The following is a 20,340-nucleotide window of genomic DNA, read 5'->3' as shown; positions in this document are numbered from 1 at the left end:
CATCTTTTTAGGTCTTTTCCAGGATTTTTTAAAAAAGAGGGAAAAGACGCTTTGCACCATATAGGACAGACGAATTTGGGAAGAGTTTCTTGGTGAATTTCTTTCTTCTTGAAAAACAATATGAAAAAACACCAAAAGGAGAGGAGGAACTGCCACTCATGCTTGCTGGCCTTGGAAAACGTTCTCTAACCATATTTGAAAACATGACACATTCAGAGGTATGCTACACTTCATTTACTGCCTTGTGTCAAGTAATGTCTAAAGTGAAAAACATCCATCTTAAATTTTATCTTCATGCATGATTTAGTTAATGTATGCATGATGACATAGACAGCAGTTCATAAATATAAGTCATTGCACTAGAGCTTTTAACCTTACTTTTGTCTGTTAAGATTTCAGATTTGCTCGTGAATGTATATCCAAGACTGGCAAACATCTGTGGTGGCTGGATGCTGCACAAATCCACAGGTATGTAGGTGTATACATTGGATTAATGTAACTACTCTATAGGAGTAGTTTGTATATTCAGGTTTGTTTAGTGCAGTGATTCTCAAATCCAGGCCTCGTGGCCTGGTGTCCTGCAGATTTTAGATGTGTCCCTGGGCCAACACACCTGAATCAAACATAGAAGTCATTAGCAGGACTCTGGAGAACTTGAGTGCATACTGAGGAGGTAATTCAGACATTTCATTCAGGTGTGTTGGATCAGAGACACATCTAAAATCTGCAGGACACCGGGCCACGAGGCCTGGATTTGAGAACCACTGGTTTAGTGTCAGTAACCTTTTCAATTTTAGGTGGAAGTGGGCGGCGGAACTTGGTTGTTATCCCTCCAGATCTACATGGATACACTGGCCAGCAGCTAAAAGTGGTGACTGGCAGTGGAAAATACACATTGTACATTTGTCCGTTACAAGAACAACTTGATACAATTCCACTACCACCCGAAGCAAAGGAGTTTGAGAAAATGCCCAAAGCCCAGTGTACAACTTGCAAGAAAATGGTGCCACTTCAGATTCTTCCAGTGCACATCAAGGAATGCAAGACAGAACTTGTAGATTTGAGTTGTTCTGCTGAAGAGGTATGTCAAAGCCTAGTCTTTTTGGCTTTATTTTACAGTCATTTATCTTGGAAAAAGAAATGTCTTTCTGTATTGTGCTCTGAACACTTGCATATTATTGTTTTCTCCCCCAGGAAAGCTGCAAAGAACATGATGAATTTAGAGATTCCACTTGCAACCAGTCAGACCAGGTAAAATTGTTTGTGCCATTAGATTTAGATCTTTAATCTCTGAAATTATTAAAGTTTTTATTTATATGCTCCCTGAATTCTGTTTTTTAGACATCAGTGTCCTGTGTGCAACAATGCATTTCACGTTGACATAATTGAAGTCCATGTGGATTAAGGTAATATTAATGATTTCACTGACTGTAGCCTTTTAAATGTATACCTCATTCATTTGACAAATTACATATGAGGAAATTGCCTTGCAAAATGTTATATGTATGCGAGTGTTTATGTCAAGATATTTTGAACAGCCTATTTCTTTTGTGTGCAGACCTTCAGATAATGACTGTCACGAGTCAAGTGGATCAGGAGCAGTTGGTCAAATCAGGACATTTCAAAGGTAATATTGTACATTAAGTGGTTATGATGGCAAATTATGTTATCAGGATAATATACACTTCAAAGAGATACAGCGGTATCGTTTGTCTTTTTGCTGTTGAAAAGCTTTGTCATGTATTGGAGTGTGATCACAGAGAAATGTATTAATCCAAAAACATGGTATGTTTGTGACACATTTTGCTCTTATGTTGACTTATTTGAGGCCTGTTCTCACCCCTTAGAATCTCACCAGGATAGCAGTTATGGCAATTGCTGTGCCATGCCACATACTTACAAAGACCCAGAATAATAACACCTATGAAATTATACAGACAGTAAAACCATATCTAATTTGTGTTTTTATTCAAATGCTTAATGCTTAACAAGAAATAACTAAGTAAATAACATGTTCAGGAAGTACATGCTGGTGTCTTATGTTATTTTTTTATCTTCTGTTTATAATTCCAGTACAGAGGACATCTTGGATTGGATCACTCATCAAGTTAATGAAACGAACACATTTTCCATCTGTGTTTCTCGATCTGACCTCTTCAGCAGAGGCATGCAACAGTGGCAATGGCAGAAAAAGAAACATCTCAACCGCCATGTGTGGCTCTTTAACTATTTTCCATGCTGGCAAATTGATGAGTAACATAAAATGATTCTTGTTACAGCATTTGTACACAACAATCATGTCTTTAATAAAAAAACATATTTCCAAAATGATGACATGTCTACTATGGTATATTACCTTCAGTACTTTCAATTTCTGCAGGCAAACAAGGTCCCGGAATTGCAGAAGACGGCCCAGCCAGATCTGGGTCTACCTCCAATACTCCCTCACTTCTGAAGGCAAAAGTGTGGTTTCAGCAGTAGTGACTACAGCTATGACACAATCTTAGACAGAGTACCTTTTGAAATATTTCGTAAGGGATAAACAATGTAAATAAACTGTAATTATAAAGTTCCTTTGCAGTTGTGTCTGAACACTCAAAGCACTTGAACATTACATTGTGGGGTGGCTGTAGCTCAGTAGGTAGAGCAGGTCACCTACTGATCGGAAGGTCAGCGGTTCGAATCCTGGCTACTCCGGGCTACATGCCAATGTATCCTTGGGCAAGATACTTAACCCCAAGTTGCTCTCCGACCGTTCTGTCGGAGTATGAATGTGAGTGAATGTTAGTTAATTAAAAAAGCACTTAGCTTCATAAAAATGGAAGTGCTTGTATGAATGGGAGTGCATGGGTGAATGTAAACAGGTTGTATAAGCGCTTTGAGTGCTCATACTGAGTAGAAAAGCGCTATATAAGAACTAGTCCATTTACCATTTACCATTACATGCCCTATTCATTCAAACACATTGCCTTCTAGATTAATATATAAATGACACATCTCTTAGTAATTACAATTGAAAAGGTATCTGGCTACAAGTCCATTTTAGCTTTTTAGACAATATTTCAAACAAAAATTTTCCTTTTACACTTTGGTCTCCTCCTGTAGAGGCTAGCCAACCTTTGACAAAACTCTGATGAACAGAATCCTAGAAATACCTCTCTTTCACCCAAATCTTCCATTGTTGCTTCTTGTTCAACCAATACGTCAAATTCACTATCCTCATCCTCATGAACCTCTATAGGTTTACAATGATCCTGTTTAAATTTGAAAGATTACTGTAGGTATTGCAACACACATAGGCAAACAGATATCAACTAAACCCCAAACCAAGAAATTTACAGTAGACATGTTGAATTACAAATAGATGGCATTAAAAAACTTACTTTTGCCATTGGTTTGCAAACTCCAGCATGCAGTGCCAGCATTTGTAGTGGCATGGTTGTGTTGCATGCCACACAGGGCACCTGAGGCATTCTGGAAAACTCTGCAGCATCAAAGGGTAGTGGGTCTGTGTCCATTTCCTCCTGGAGCGGCACCAAGAAAAGAACTATCTTTCCATTATTTGAAGCAGATCGAAGTTGCTGGCCACTATAACCCTCTGCATCCATGGGTATCTCAACCAGATTTCTCTGACCGCCTCCACCTGTGATCAAAAAAATAAAAATGTAATGGTATAACGTCTGCATTTTCCAGTCAAAATAAACAAGAACACTGACTTGTAAAGATTAATCATTTTTACCTCATGCTTTGTAGAACATCCATCTTCCATTCAGTGGTTTGAGCTTTATAAACTTCTCCATCTGTCTGACAATCTGTTACATATAGTATATAGTAGTGTATAGTATGAGTACACCAATGCAAAATAAATCATACATGAAGTATTATGAGTATATAATAATCATTGTAATTTATAACCTCCTCATGTTTGCTCTCTTCTGAGACAGTCAACAATCTTTTTCCTAATCCAGCATGGGCTAAGAAAAGCTCCTCTGAAGCTCTAGGGTCAAATTGGTGGGGCCTGGTAGAACATATATGGGAAGGTTTGAGGTTTTTTTTGGACAGCTGGGGATGCTGATCCTTGCTTTTCCTTTCTTGGCCTCTGGCTTATTAAAAAGGTTTGGAAATTGCCTTGGAAAAAGACAGGGAAGAATATTGGTTTGAGTCAAAACATCTAGTAAAGGCAGATTCAATACAATGACCAAATACCAACATAGCCTTGAAAACAAAACAATATCAAATGCACACTTAACTCCAACCTACTTAGTTTCCAGTTTTTGAATGAAAACAAAAGAAAAAACCCTTACCTTTTTAAAGCTTGGTTAACTCTTGTAGTTGAAGTTGAGGTATAAGGGCGGGAAGTGTTTCCTATGTTGCTTTGGCTAACAGATGAACCTGATGTTGCAGCAGAGGTGTTTAAATTGCCACCAAGTTCCCTCGACAGAGCAGACACTAAGGCCTGAGCCACATTTCCCACAATTTGCTGTTGAGAGAACAAATAAATACCTCTTTTTAGACTGAACAACACTTGACTTGCAAGTAGTTTAGGGATCATAAAGTAAAATGGTATGATGTTTTAAAATGAGAATTTGTAAGTTTCACACTTCACTGACAGAATTACATGTTTAACTTCATGAACTGCACAGTTCAAGATGTTCACAGCCAAATTAAGTATGGGATGTTAATATCAGAGTAGCTTCCGATCAGTGATTTGGTACAATGAATGTACTTGTACTGTAATGTACTTGTACTAATGTACTGTAAATAAAAAAAACAAGAAAAAAAAATCTAAAACATTCCATTAAATGTATTAATCTCAACACTGCTAATGCTGGTAGCCTTTCACAAACTTGTTGGTAAAACAAGATGACCAGCAAGTGGCTTAGGGGGTTCTCCAAGCCTACATGCTGGTCGACATCATAAAAATATCCGAGCCTGGAGATAAATTTAGAGATCACTTTCATAGATCTGGAATGTACTGTCTTAAGCTGTACTGTCTTAGCTACCAGCAGCTAAAGTAGCTTAGCTCACATAAAGATGAGTTCTAGCTAACAGAGAAATGCATGGAGAACTGTATCAAACTACTTGACATATAAAACGCAATCTGAAATAATCTAAAAATACTCATTATAATCGGATAGCAAAGTGTGCAGGTTTTAACTTTAACTTACTTCTGAGGGTAGACCACGGTGATCCCCCCCCCCGCCATAATGGTCTCCTACTCTTCCTTCGTGCCTCTCAGAGTTTGACTGGCTGTTTTCCGAGCCAGAGAAGCATTGCACCACCTAGTTGTCGTTTCTATTAACCAAGTAATTACATTTGTACACCTCACAAATGCATATATAAACAGTCTTAGGATATTAAAAAGTAGATGTAGGTGTATGTAATATAACTAAAGGCTGCTGAGGTATCCCATCTTCCACAGAAAATCGTCTTTGCCACTTCGGCACAAGTATAGAGTGAAATAAGTTCAGTGGAAAAAACACTAGACCCAGAACAAAACTCAGATGACCCAGCTTTGTACCAGCATTAAACGCACCAAGTTACGCACGAATCTGGGAGCTCACCGGAAGCGTGAAATGTGTCTCAAAAACTTTGTGCACTCGTAACCGCCGTTTTGTGCGTGTGTATCAGGTGATTCGTGTGTAACTTTAGTTTTGTACGTGTGTATCAGGTGATTCGTGTATTACAAAAAATTACAAATCCAGCAAGTCACGCACAAATCCTGCATTACAGACACACAGATATTTGAGTCACGCACAAATCCTGCATTACAGACACACAGATATTTGAGTCACGCACAAATCCTGCATTACAGACACACGGATATTTTGAGTCAATTTTCTCTCCATAGAAAACGGGGGCTTGGAAGGGACAAACTACCTGCCACTCGCTTTTGCTTTATTAAGGGTTGCCGAGAGATATTCAGGGAGTCAAGCCCAAATAAGCAACTCCATGTTCAAAAACAAGCCCAAAAAACCGCAACCCGCGACTCACGAGCTTTGCGCTTTTTTTCTTTGCGGTTATTATAAGTGTTGCTGGGCACTAACTAGTACGTTAGTGATTTTCATTCATGCGCGTTCACTTGTGGATTCCTTCGAGTCGCGCTTCTGCGCGCGCATTTTTTGTGAAGTTTCAGACATAAAAGCGGACGAAATTCCTTTGCACGTTCTAATGTCTTTGAAGTGGTCGCGGATGACGTCACGAAAAAGAAGGTTTAAATTCGATGTCTGACACTCAGCCATTCACAAAAACAAGATTCAAACGGAGGAGAACAAACTTGAGAATATCAACAATGGAAGAAAACAAAGCTGAAAATCCAACCGTGATCACAGCAGAGAACTTTCATTCGGTTTTTTCAGCCCGCTTTGCGAAGCTCTCTAAAGAACAGTTGGAAGGGATAGACAACTGTAATTTTGACGCAGAGGTTAGAGCACTTCTGAAAGAAGTGAATGCTAAATACAATCAGTTGCGCCCTGCCATGATCCAGAGACCTGTTCAACCAGACAACTGCTGTGCTAGATTCTGTCGCCTATTTCGTAAATCACCGCCTAGGTTCATATTATGGGAATTTCCAGAATTTGACAAGATAGACTATACTAAGCACTTCTGAAAGAAGTGAATGCTAAATACAATCAGTTGCGCCCTGCCATGATCCAGAGACCTGTTCAACCAGACAACTGCTGTGCTAGATTCTGTCGCCTATTTCGTAAATCACCGCCTAGGTTCATATTATGGGAATTTCCAGAATTTGACAAGATAGACTATACTAAGACCGATTGGCTCCAACCAGGGAACAACAGCAGATTTATGCCAATATTTTCTAGGCTTAAACAGGCCTTTCTTCCTGGGGCTTCAAAAGGTCGCATCAGTCAGCCGTCACCCTCTGAAAAGTCTGAGCAGGGTCTGTCAACCATGGTCACAGCAGAGGACTTTTTAATCAGCTGTTAAAGGCTGCTTTGAGAAGCTCTCTGAAGTACAGTGGGACATGATAAAAAATGGTGCTTGGGACTCAGATGTTAAAGCACTTCTGGCTGATCTGATGTCTGAAATCATTCAGATCTTTGCCAAATTCCTGAGACTTGTTCTGCCTCTGATTCAAAGCCAGACGGTCAGGGGAGAAAGCTCAGAAGATGTAAGATCTGCAGCATCCTGCCCTTCAAAGCCAGCATCTGCTTTGAGTACAGCAGAGCAGAGCATCTTTCTGGAAGAAAGCCCTGCTACATCCAATAACTCAGTTCCTACATCACAGCCTGGGATCAACTTATCGCCGGAAAAAAGCTCTGCTAGGTCCAGACGCTCTGCAGTACGATTGAGGTCTGAGAGCATGTCTCTGGAAGAAAGCCCTGCTACATCCAGTAACTCAGTTCCTACATCACAGCCTAGGTTCAACTTATTGACGGAAAAAAGCTCTGCTAGGTCCAGACGCGCTGCAGTACGATTGAGGTCTGAGAGCATGTCTCTGGAAGAAAGCCCTGCTACATCCAGTAACTCAGTTCCTACATCACAGCCTAGGGTCAACTTATTGACGGAAAAAAGCTCTGCTAGGTCCAGACGCGCTGCAGTACGATTGAGGTCCGAGAGCATGTCTCTGGAAGAAAGCCCTGCTACATCCAGTAACTCAGTTCCTACATCACAGCCTGGGATCAACTTATCGCCGGAAAAAAGCTCTGCTAGGTCCAGACGCTCTGCAGCACAATTGAGGTCCGAGAGCATGTGTCTGGAAGAAAGCAAACAGGCCTCTCTTCCTGGGGCTTCAAAAGGTCGCATCAGTCAGCCGTCACCCTCTGAAAAGTATGAGCAGGGTCTGTCACAAGTGTCTGTGTCATCATTTAATGTCGAGAAAATATCCAAAAACCTCACTTCCTTTCTGTTAATCAGGATCATCACAAAATCCAGGAAGCAACATCTTCGGTCTAGCAAGGAAACAAAAATGGTCTTGGACCGTCTCCAAGATTTGGTGAACCAACAAATCAGCAACATAGAGTATGCCGGAAATCTGGAGGACTCCATGCACCAATTCACCAAATCCTTATCTAAAAGACTCATCAAGGAGTTTGGATCCCAGACAAGGTGTTGGAGGCTGCTATGGCCTACGATTTATCTTTTGATGAAGCTCTTCTAGTGACTTGATCCACAACTTTACAGGCCACTACCGAGGGGCTGCTATGCCGGCGCGATTGCTTGCTTGACGCGTCTCCGTTGGTTTAAAATGAGTGCCATCCACAAACTCTATAAGTGAAGCTCATCTCATTTTTATTTCGCCGTGGTGTCCATAACAAATAAACACTTACTGATTCGACACAAAATTGTGTGCAACCAAAGAAAGGCCCAATTGTTGGCCACCCGCCACCTAAAACCGCGGTGACGCTCAAAAACTGTGTGCTTCCTCCCCGGCTAACAGCACACCTGATGGTCATTATGCACAGACTTATTTAACCTGTCACCTTGTACCGCCCCCTAGTGTACAGACACTCAACTACAATCAAAGAGAAAAAATGTAAATCAAAACAAAATACAAGAAATGGCTCTTACACACCGGCCCCTAATTGTTAATGACCTGGCATAACAATTACATTCCAAACGTTTCATAGAGCCATTAATACACATCATACATGATTTACATCATACATTACATCAATTACATCTGAACATGAACCAGCCAACATCATATTGAAGTACCACAACCTTAATCATTTGTGGCTTCCTGCAACAGACAAAGCTTCGTCACTGGTCTTTCTAGTATATTTGTCTTTATCTGGAGCTGCACAGAACGGACGAATCCTCGTTTATCAGGGAATGTTTTCAAGACTCTGCCCAACGGCCAGGTACCTCGAGGAGCTGTAGTATCCACCACCATTACAATATCTCCAGGAATAAAACTTCTCTGTTTCTGGTTCCATTTTTGCCGCTCTTGGAGTAGTGGCAAATACTCCTGAGTCAGTCTTTTCCAGAAAAGATCAGCAATGTACTGAACCTGTCTCCACCGCCGTCTTGAATAAAGATCCTCCTTGTTAAACAGTCCGGGGGCCATAACTGGTTTGCCTTTCATCAGAAGAAGATGGTTTGGTGTGAGTGGTTCTAAATCATTGGGGTCGTCAGAGAGTTTAGTGATTGGACGATCGTTTAATATGGCCTCGGCTTCACATAGCGCCGTATGGAGTCCGTCATCATCTAAAGTTTGTAGACGAAGAACAGAAGAAAGAACTTTCCTCACCATGCGTATAACACGCTCCCATACTCCGCCATGATGTGATGCAGCAGGTGGATTAAAATGCCATTCAATGCCCTCTCCTAGCAAAGCTCTTCGTATTTTGTCCTGATTCAAAGCGTTTAGAGCCTCCCTAAGCTCTCTCTCTGCCCCCACAAAGTTTGTGCCATTATCTGAACGCATACTGGAAACTTGGCCTCTTCGGCTAACAAATCTTCGTAAGGCATTAATACATGCATCAGTATCCAATGATGATGCCACTTCTAAGTGCACGGCTCTACTTGCCAGGCATGTGAAGATGACACCGTAGCGTTTGCAATGACTTCGTCCTCTTTTCACTTCGATGGGTCCGAAATAATCAACTCCGACGTTCGTAAATGGTGGGAGATCAGGTAGAACTCTTTCTTTCGGCAAATCTGCCATTTTCTGTTCTCCTATCCTGCTGTTGTAACGTCGACAAATGCAACACTGGGAAATAAGCTTTCTCACAGCTGAGTTGGCATTAGTAATCCAAAACTTTCTGCGCAATGTAGACAACATTTGACTCCTCCCACTGTGACCTGTCTGTTGATGAATGGCCCTTAATATGAGGGTAGAGATATGCTGATCATTTGACAGGAGAAGAGGGTGTTTTATTTCCTCCGGCAACGCCGCCCTATTCAAACGACCACCAACCCTCAATAGTCCATCTTCCAGAAATGGGTCTAGTTTGTAAATGATACTGCCTCTTGCCACAGCTTTCCCAGCAGACAATGCTGCCATCTCTTCCTCGAATCTTTGTCGTTGGCTGTAGCGAATGATGGAAATTTCTGCTTTCAGAAGTTCCTCTGGTAATAAGGTTTGACCTCGTACTGCTTCTTTAAATCTTTCCATCTCTAACCGAACATGGTTAACTGAACAACGTGCGTCCTGTAACTCCTTCCTTCTTTGTTCCAGGCCCAGAAGAATACCCCTCAGACGGAGGAACCACCCAACTGCCACCTTGAGTTTCCTCCAATCTGAGAAGTAAGATATAAGCCGATCCATAGCATTTGGGTGGCTTTCAATAATTGTTGCATTCACAGTGACATTTTTCCTCACTTCAGGATCATCGCTAGGTATAGCCAACAATGATGTATTTGCTGGCCAATCTTCTTCTGGCTTGAAGAGAAATTTGGGGCCTTCAATCCATCTTCCCCCATTCAGCAAATCACTTGCTTTCAACCCCCTGGAAGCATCATCAGCTGGGTTGTCCTTAGTATTGACATGTCTCCACTGAGAGATTTTAGTTGCGTCTCTAATGGTGGATACTCTGTTTGCGACAAATGTGTGGAAACGTTTATCTTCATTCTGTATGTACCTCAATACAGACGTACTATCTGTCCAAAATACAGATTCATCTAAAGGAAACTGCAGCTCCGCTCTCAACATCTGATCTACACGAACTGCGAGCACTGCAGCTGTCAACTCTAAACGAGGAATGGTTACTAGCTTTAGGGGGGTGACTCTGGCCTTACCAAGCAGAAAAGAGACTTGGATTTTGCCCTGGCTATTTTTTATCCTGATGTAAGTCACAGTACCATATCTGTCCTGGCTAGCATCTGAAAAATGATGCAGTTGTGATTGCATTGGGCATCCAAAGTCTTTGAGCTTAATACATCTCCTCACCTGGAATAATGCCATACCTTCCAAATCCTGCAACCACCTCCCCCACCGACGTCGAATATCCTCTGGTATCTCCTTATCCCACCCATGATGTCTCCTACAAAGCTCCTGTAACATAAACTTAGCAGATAGTATCACTGGGGCCAGGAATCCCAAAGGATCATAGACTGAGCTAATTACCGACAACATTCCTCGCCTAGTATAAGGCTGGTCCTTCAACATCATCTTAAACTTGAACATATCTTTCTCCACACACCATTGTAGCCCGAGGGCCCGTTCAACTGGGAGTTCATCTCGATCAAGTTCCGGTTCACTCAAATCCTTAGCCCGGTCTTTCTCAGCAATAGTCTGCAACACAGCTCGACTGTTGCTGGTCCACTTGGTCAGAGTAAAACCCCCTCGTTGGCAAAGGTCAGTGAGAGCTTGACTCATGACCACTGCCTCTTCCACTGTAGATAGGCTCTTCAGGCAATCATCTACATAGAAGTTCCAATAAACTGTCTCCACCACATCTGCAGAGAAGCAAATGGAATTGTCCTTTGCAGTCTTCCTGAGGGCATAACTGGCGCAACCTGGAGATGAGACGGCACCGAATAAGTGAACCACCATTCTGTATTCGGCCACTTTGTCCATATTACCCCACACTAATCGCCTGTTGCACTCCTTGCTTTTGTGTCCACTGCACAGACAGCCAAAACAAACACCCTTCTCCCTCAAAAAGAGGATCTTATCACTATGCTTCTTGCGTGCAAACTGGGAACACTCTTCCAAAGGATGATCCTGTGAGCAAAACATGCATGCTGCCTCTGAATGTAAACTTCCCCTTTGACTGTGGCATAGCCACATTGGTTGCAAAGCTGTTGCATTTATTCTTTATGGGTTTCAATAGAGGCTTAGACCGGCTAGCACTCCTTTCTACCGGACTACACAAAGTGTCCTTGATGTCGCCGAAAAGTGGGTCAGAGAGGATCTTCACTTGTCTTTCAACAAAGGATACCAGATCATGAAATTGTGCTCTATGGCTAGACCTTTCCAAAATGTCATGAGCTACGATACGCCACCTCTCTCTCAACTTATATGGGAGTTTTGTCATAACCATTCTTATGTTAGTGGGCATGTTGAGCTCTTGCATATACTGAAGCTCTTGCATTACATTGCAACAACCACGAAGGAACAAAGAGTATGACCGTAGTGCATTCACGTCTTCTGACTTTATAGAGGGCCATGCAAGGGCTTTCTCTATATATGTTGCAGAGATCTTATAGTCATTTCCAAAATGCTCCTGCAGAAGCTCCTTTGCCATGCTGTAGCCTCTATCTGGTGCCATATGCTGACAGCTTTGAACCAGCTCCCTAGGCTGTCCTCTTGTAAATTGTTCCAAAAAATATAAACAATCCTCTCCGTTTGCCTTTGATTCAACATTATGTTCGAATGCTCTTATAAATGTTCTATAATGAAGAGGATCACCATCAAATATTGGAATCTCTCTTGATGGTAAAGACATGAGGCGTTGTTTGACTAGGACATTTGTAATTTCATTCTGTCTCTCCATTATTATGCACATGTCCGGAGTGGGTACAAAATCTGCATGTGGATGTTCGAACTCTGGGGCCTCTTGCCCATTAAACACTGTTGTGAGGGAAATTTGTGACTTAGTTTGTTGGATTTGATGCCTTTGATTTTCCCCTTTCGATGACTTTAGACTTTGCATTGTTGCAGATTCCTGTTACTCTCCAGTGTCTTTAAACGACTTTTCCTGCGGACCTGGATCCTTCAGTGATTTTAAATGCATATCTTGTGGAATAGGATTCCTCCTTACGTGTTTATATGCATTTGCAGCAGGATTAAGCTTTGAGGAATATACGTTGTGTCTGACAGCCTTCTCCAGGTAAGAATTCATCCCATTTGCTGATGCTTGTGAGCCACATTCTGAGGCAGCTTGTAGAACAGTTAATTTGGCTGTAGTTGCAGCTATTTCAGCTTCCAGCTCGACCTGCTCTCTTTTTCTCCTCAGTTGCTCCTCCTGTTCCTCCAGAGCATGCTTCTCCTTCAAAGCTGCTGCACGAGCGAGAAGTGCAGCTTTTTCTGCTTCAGCTGTAATACGAGCAGATGATGTTGTTCTGACACTTTTGCTGCTGCATTTATTGCTTTTACCAGTCAGTGAACTCCCCTGGCTGTGTCTACTGAGTGCATTGGATACACTGTCTTCAGGCCCAATATCATCATCCAGGTCAACCTTTTTACCACCAGGGTGAATAGAGTCTGGATTCTTAACATTTGTCAACTCCTTTTTTACATCAACAACAAAACCCTCTTCAACAAGCATTTTTGCAGCAAACCACGTGTTCTGTTTATCCTTTTCATCAATAGGCATTAAAGACACCAGAGAATCATGCACCTCTTTTGTTTCCCCACACAAATCAACCATTTTTTCAAGATTACATTTTACCTTTGTTATATTACCATTACTCAAATACTCTTTAATTTCTTCTCTCAGACCTCTAATCTTATTGAGTTTATTTTTCCTGGTATTTTGTAACCGTTCTGATTTTTCCATCAGTGCTTTATAAGTCATTTTACCAACCCTTTTCACCTTCACATCAGATTTTATTTCATCTTTATTCCCATTGTCCACTGTCTCTGACATGGCTGTCCTGCCACCGCACAGACACCAGAAAAGTTTTCAAGTTCACTCATTGTCTTATTTCCTCTGTTAGTCACAATAATCACATCCGATCGTTTATAATGTTTTATTCAGCGACCAATGCATTGGATTTACGCCTGACGTGTGTGCACACAACAGTAAATGATGGCCATCATATACCGGTAGCGCTACACATACCTCTGAAAAACGCTCGGCGCCTGAAGATGTAACCGGTCCTTCTCAGCGGCGTCCTGCGGTGCAGCGCTGTGCCGTTAGCTCCCCGCTTTCCGGCCGGGAGAAGTGACGTGATGCGGCCGCGTCCTTCGGCTTTCCTCCTCGTTCCGTACACGAACAATCCAAATCGCCAAACAGAACTTAAATCCAGTGACGAATCCACTCGAAGCTCTCCTGGTACATAATCCCAATAACGGATGCTTTCTGCCCTGTGCAGAAACTGTTATGCTGGCCCAATGCCCGATGGCTGAGTTTTTGACTTAAAGTGTAGTGACTTGATCCACAACTTTACAGGCCACTACCGAGGGGCTGCTATGCCGGCGCGATTGCTTGCTTGACGCGTCTCCGTTGGTTTAAAATGAGTGCCATCCACAAACTCTATAAGTGAAACTCATCTCATTTTGTTTCGCCGTGGTGTCCATAACAAATAAACACTTACTGATTCGACACAAAATTGTGTGCAACCAAAGAAAGGCCCAATTGTTGGCCACCCGCCACCTAAAACCGCGGTGACGCTCAAAAACTGTGTGCTTCCTCCCCGGCTAACAGCACACCTGATGGTCATTATGCACAGACTTATTTAACCTGTCACCTTGTACCGCCCCCTAGTGTACAGACACTCAACTACAATCAAAGAGAAAAAATGTAAATCAAAATAAAATACAAGAAATGGCTCTTACAGCTCTCCTGAGGAACCTGAAACTGGATCTCGGTATCCTCCCTAGTCCTTCCCCAAAGAAGTCCAAAATTTCCAGATTCTTTTCAGCCGTGGGAAAAGCTTTACTTAAGCCCTTTAGGTGCTGCCGTAAGGGCAGCAATGATTAAACTAGAAAAAGCATTTCCTGAAGAAAATGCACTGTGAATGCTGCATGCTGAAAGTTTGCAGCTGAAATGCCAAGAAAGGCTTCAAACAGCTAAAACTTTATTTGCTGAATGATTGGAGCTGAAATGCCAGGAAATGCTTCAGAGCTGAATTCTGATTGGCTGAAAGAATTAAAGCAGCTGACAAATGTTGAAAATGAATTTTAAATGCAAAACAGCTGAAATTGTCAAGAAAGTAGCTAAATTAAACTCGATTTGCTTAAAGGGCAGAAAAACAGCCTGAAGAAATTTTAACAGCAGCTAAAGAAAAACCATAAAAGACATTGAAATGGGTAAAATGGGCCACCATGACTGAAGTGGCTATGGCAGCTGATGACCTCTGCCCATTTTTCCTGAGCGTGATATACTGACATTGTGTTATTAAAGCTGCTGCTTCTCTGGTTTACCACTAGAGTGAGTACAGTCACAGCAAATTAAAGCAACAAGATTTCTTTCTTTCTTGTTCAGCTGAAATTTGCTTAAGTATTAACATACAAAGTTTTAAAGGGTCAAAAAGGGCTTGAAGAAATAAACACACACACTAATACTTTGTCCTAAACATGAAGGAGAAAGAAGGTACAGAAAACTGTGGAAAGAATGAGTTTAATATCATTGAATGAGAAGAGATTTAAAGTTCAAAACTTAATGGAAAATCTGTTAAGTTTAGGGTAAAGTGGGACTTGAACCTGTGCTCTCTGCTTCTTCTGCATTTCTGGTCCCTGTTTCTACCACTGAGCCAACAGGAGTCTCACACAAGCATTGAGGTTTGCAAGCATACATATTGGAGAGCTCTCCCAAGCTGAATGCTTGTAAATGCGCCAATTGAAAACACCTGCCAGGTGCACTGCCTACCTGCTGAGGTGCATGCACTCTGGCCAAATTTGACTCGGCGCACCTGTCAAATAACTGCCAAAAACCGTAGCTCCTATCAAAATCATTTTTGAACTGTGAGTGCCACAAGGACCTGCTCTAAACAGTGGTGTAATTTATATTTTCCTGGGCTCAAAAGTGTGGCTGTGGGAGCAGTTTAAAAAAGGTGCTCATTTCTGCTTTGGAGAAAATCAGCTCTCTGAAATTACTATGGAGGTTAATGAAGGAGTTGGAAGGTACTCTCTCTGTTTGAAGCCTTACAGTTTAAAAAGTGTACATTTGACAGGGTCTAAAGACACATTTTTTGAAAGTAGAGAAGCAGCTCTACATTTTGAGCATAAAATCATGGCTATAGAGTGAAGAGTGTGGACACAGCGGCAGTTTAGAAATAAATTTTCCACCTGAAAGTTTTGAAGTCTCCCACTCTACTAATCAGGCTCCCACTCTAGCAAACGCAATACACAACCATTATAAACTCTGAAACGCCTGAAAAACCTCCTTAAACTTAAACGCTCACTGTACTTAAACCGTAAAAGATTTTGAAACACCAAGTAATAGCTGAAAGTCCTGGCTGCATTCACAGTAATTATGGTTTAAACATCACCCTGTCTCCTTTTTGAGTCCCAACATTCCCAACCGGTCGTGGCAGATGACTGCCCCTCCCTGAGCCTGGTTCTGCTGGAGGTTTCTTCCTGTTAAAAGGGAGTTGTTCCCTCCCACCGTCGCCGAGTACTTGCTCATAGGGGATCATTTGATTGTTGGGATTGGGATTGATTGTTTCGTAGTCTTTACCCTACAGTACGAAACATCTTAAGGAGACGGGTTCTTTTAATTTGGTGCTTTTTAATCTTGAGTTGAGCTGTTTTAAAATTGGCATCAATAAAAAAAAAAATTTTTTTTAAATCCTTTTGTTATTTTTTTCTTGTGTTGTCAAATATGAAAAAAGTGTTGCATATGTGCGTTAGTCATTGGTTCCTGTATTTTATGGTATTAGAGCATTAAAATAGACTGTTGTGATTTTGCACTCTAATCATAAAATATTTAATTCAACATGCAACAAAAATTCCAAAGAACACATTCTAAGTTTGGTGGTGTTTTTCTGTGTTGTCGTATATAAAGTGTTGCATGTTACGATTATGCCCAGACTTCTGTAAGTGAGCTATTTTTAATTCATGTAAGTGATAAAAATGTGTAAATCTGACATACAGTACTTAACAAATTCATTAGACCACCTGTCATAAAAACAATCAAACAGACGATCGGAGCGAGCTGAGAACGGGCCATTTACAAAATGTGACTGATGGTTCTTTGCATCTTAAAAATACAATTTATACCTTCTGAATTACTCGCCTAACCCAGACATTCGGTAATCAGCCTGTGCAGGTCGGAGGCAGTTAACCTGTAGCCTCGTTGAAGTACACATTTATCCGTTCCAGCAGCAGGTCGCGTCTCCGTGGCAGGTCCCGGTGGGGTCGATGCCGCGCTCCTCACCAATCGTCTCCCAGAACTGGAACAGGCACACGGACAGAATAAACATGTTAATGGAGATCCTTAAAAAACAAAAAACACCTCCCCTTCCCAAAAACTGCTGTAAAAATATTATAAATATTTTTTCCACTTTTTCCAGTCTATTTAAACTACTTCAGCCTGTAATAAATATATCAAATATTACATACATTGTTTTGCATTTTAACCCTTCAAAAGGCCAGTATTCTTAAATTGTACTATTGATTTGATTTCATCGACATAACAAAAACAACTAAAATAATTTCCATAAAATGCATTTTGAGGGAGTATTTGATTATTTTATTAAGTCCTGACATGAGTCAATGATTGGCAGCAACATTCATTTTTAGGTTTTCTACAGTATCATGCAGGGCTGGACTGGGACAAAAAAATCGGCCCTGACATTTTTGGCTGAGACCGGCCCGCAACTATGTCTTAGAAGCATTTGACACTGTCTTACTCTTATTCAGTGTGGGCATACCTTTTGCTAATACTTTTTTTTACACTTACTTTAGTAATGCTTAATTGCAAAGCTTTTACTTATCATTTAGCTTTTTTAAAATCTATTATTTCACTTGTTTGAGTGCTTTTTAAAACATGTTTAACCAGCATAGAGGCTACAGTTAAGGGGACACTTCATTGTCCCCTGAACTTAACTGTTAACTTAAGTGGCCCGCCCGTTCCCCAGATCTGAATCCGATTGAGCACATCTGGGACATCATGTCTCGCTCCATCCACCAACGTCATGTTGCACCACAGACTGTCCAGGAGTTGGCGAATGCTTTAGTCCAGGTCTGGGAGGAGATCCCTCAGGAGACCATCCGCCACCTCATCAGGAGCATGCCCAGGCGTTGTAGGAAGGTCATACAGGCACGTGGAGGCCACACACAATACTGAGCCTCATTTTGACTTGTTTTAAGGACATTACATCAAAGTTGGATCAGCCTGTAGTGTGTTTTTCCACTTTAATTTTGTGTGTGACTCCAAATCCAGGCCTCCATTGGTTAATAAATTTGATTTCCATTGATGATTTTTGTGTGATTTTGTTGTCAGCACATTCAACTTTGTACAGAACAAAGTATTCAGTGAGAATATTTAATTCATTCAGATCTAGGATGTGTTATTGAGTGTTCCCTTTATTTTTTTAGGCTGTGTGTGTGTGTGTGTGTGTGTGTGTGTGTGTGTGTGTGTGTGTGTGTGTGTGTGTGTGTGTGTGTGTGTGTATACATACATACACTTCATAATATAATTCATCATAACATTTGGTTTATTTCCTAATTTTTTTACAGTGTTTGATGACCAGAGTTGCTGTGCAATGTGTGCGGCCTACAAAACCCCAGTTTCGGGACCTCAAATGACAGACTGGGTGAGAGTTGTCAGTGTGGAAATCTGAAGCATGCTGTAACTCTAGGTACTGATAAAGTTGTAAATAACATATGCCAAGCAAGTAAACACCCTACTGTGTGACAGGAGAGGAGTATTTACTGTATTACTATACCACTAAACATATACAGTTGTGACAAATGGTTCCATGCCCTGTGCCTAGACATCAAGAGCAAACAATATGAAAAGGCAAAGAGAGGCAGCTGGAAATGTCTGTTGTGCACCTAATGAAAAAATATTTCTACCCTATTCAATGTAGTTCAAAAGAAATAATTTGAAATTATATGTAGAAAATAAAACAGTACTTCGTTTCAATAGCATCAAGGCTGTGCCTCATCTTTCTAGTGGGGCAGAACAATTTCACAAAGATTTTGAGTCAGTGGGTCACATGGCCTGGAAGCTATTGAGGAGAAATCTCAATTTTTGGCTATACAAAATCCTAAAAAATATAAAAAGGCTTAAAATGGAAAGAAAATGACTGTGCCTCATCTGTCTAGTGTAGCAGAATAATTTCACACAGATTTTGAGTCAGTGGGTCACATGACCTGGAAGCTATTGAGGAGAAATCTCAATTTTTGGCTATAAAAAATCCTAAAAAATATAAAAAGGCTTGAAAGTGGATAAAAATTTGTGTACCTCACCGATGTAAGTTATTGGCATGATTTGATATTAGTTTCGTCACATGTGGTTACAAGATAAGGAATTTATTTTATTTTTGTTTCTCAAGAGTGTTTGGATCGGAAATTTATTGATAGTCCCTAAGTGAACCTCCGCGCGTGAGAAGAGGGAGCGGCAGAGATCGGCTGGCCGAAATCTGAGTCCCTGAATCGGATCAACTGTGAGCCAGATGTCGCTAACTCCGCGGAGCTTGAATATCCAATATCCAACTTGAAACTAATTTCACCGCGGTGTGGAAGAGAGCCTGGAGAGGTGGAGGTATGCTTTAGTACAACAAGGGTGAAAGGAAAGGTTTACAAGATAGTAGTGAGACTCGCTGTGATGTACAGTTTGGAGAGGGTGGCACTAACAAAAAGACTGAGCTGAAGGTAGAGGTGGTGCAGAACTGACGACTAGCCGGGCATCTGTGCGCACCTACTGACACTCACATGCTGGAGCGACATTTGGTCGCCCCCTAGCGGGGAGAGGACAGGAGGTGAGGTCTTTGCATAATGTTTTGTTGGCAGCTTCACTAAGAAAGTAGTTAAGGAAATAGAATTGTACTTATCCTCTGTTTACAAGAGTACAAACAAAAAATCTATAAACACTTATGAATGTTGCAAGTCACTGAATGTTTTTAATTTATTGTAATCTTTATAATATCTGCTTTTTGTTTTTGTGCCAATGTATTTACTCCAGAAGGCTGTACCCCTGGCATATTTTATTTCTCTTCTTGTGTTCTGTTCATCATTCTATCCTTCTTTTTCCTTTTGTCAGCAAATTGTTCCCTTAATAAAAAAAAAAAAAAAAAAAAAAAGCTTCACTAAGAAAGTTAGAGAGGCAAGGCTGAGGTGGTTTGAGCATGTGGAGAGGAAGGATAATGGATATGCTGGACGAAGGATGTTGAGGATGGCGCTGCCAGTCAGGAGGAAAAGAGGAAGACCACAGAGGAAGCTCTTGAACTCGCTAAAGGGAGCATTCGGAAGAAGAAGATTATTAAAATAGATCAGTATTGATATGACCAGTGTGGTTCCGCTTTGGTCACATTAACTTGAGCCATTGTGCCGCTGTTAACACATATATGTGGTCCATCTATGTGGTCCATACACATCGATGTGTTATTAACACATATGCGTGTAAATAATGATAAACATAATAAATACTGTTTATTGTGTTTATAATAAACACACACACACATAACGAGTCGGCTATGGTGTGCAAACATGGTGCGCACCCACTCTCACTCACATGCTGGAACAACACTCGATCGCCCCCTAGTGGGGAGAAGACAAATCGCAAAATCTGTAGTTTCACTTTACTTCCATGGCTCGTA

At 41.2% G+C, this 20,340-nt stretch overlaps 1 long non-coding RNA gene across 1 annotated transcript; it reads right to left on the bottom strand.

Annotated features, from left to right (window-relative positions):
* Positions 1-3,083: 3,083 nt before the first annotated feature.
* LOC115785222 (uncharacterized) lies at positions 3,084-14,237 on the bottom strand. The gene is made up of 5 exons (XR_004020333.1): positions 13,695-14,237; positions 4,305-4,480; positions 3,916-4,128; positions 3,740-3,812; positions 3,084-3,643 (listed from the first exon to the last, which is right to left on the bottom strand). It is a non-coding gene; the product is annotated as an uncharacterized LOC115785222 (long non-coding RNA).
* Positions 14,238-20,340: the final 6,103 nt, after the last annotated feature.

Source organism: Archocentrus centrarchus, chromosome 8 (assembly GCF_007364275.1).
Source record: "Archocentrus centrarchus isolate MPI-CPG fArcCen1 chromosome 8, fArcCen1, whole genome shotgun sequence".
Lineage (NCBI taxonomy): Eukaryota > Metazoa > Chordata > Actinopteri > Cichliformes > Cichlidae > Archocentrus > Archocentrus centrarchus.
The sequence above is the reverse complement of the archived record's forward strand: the minus strand, read 5'-3'. Positions and strand labels throughout refer to the sequence as shown.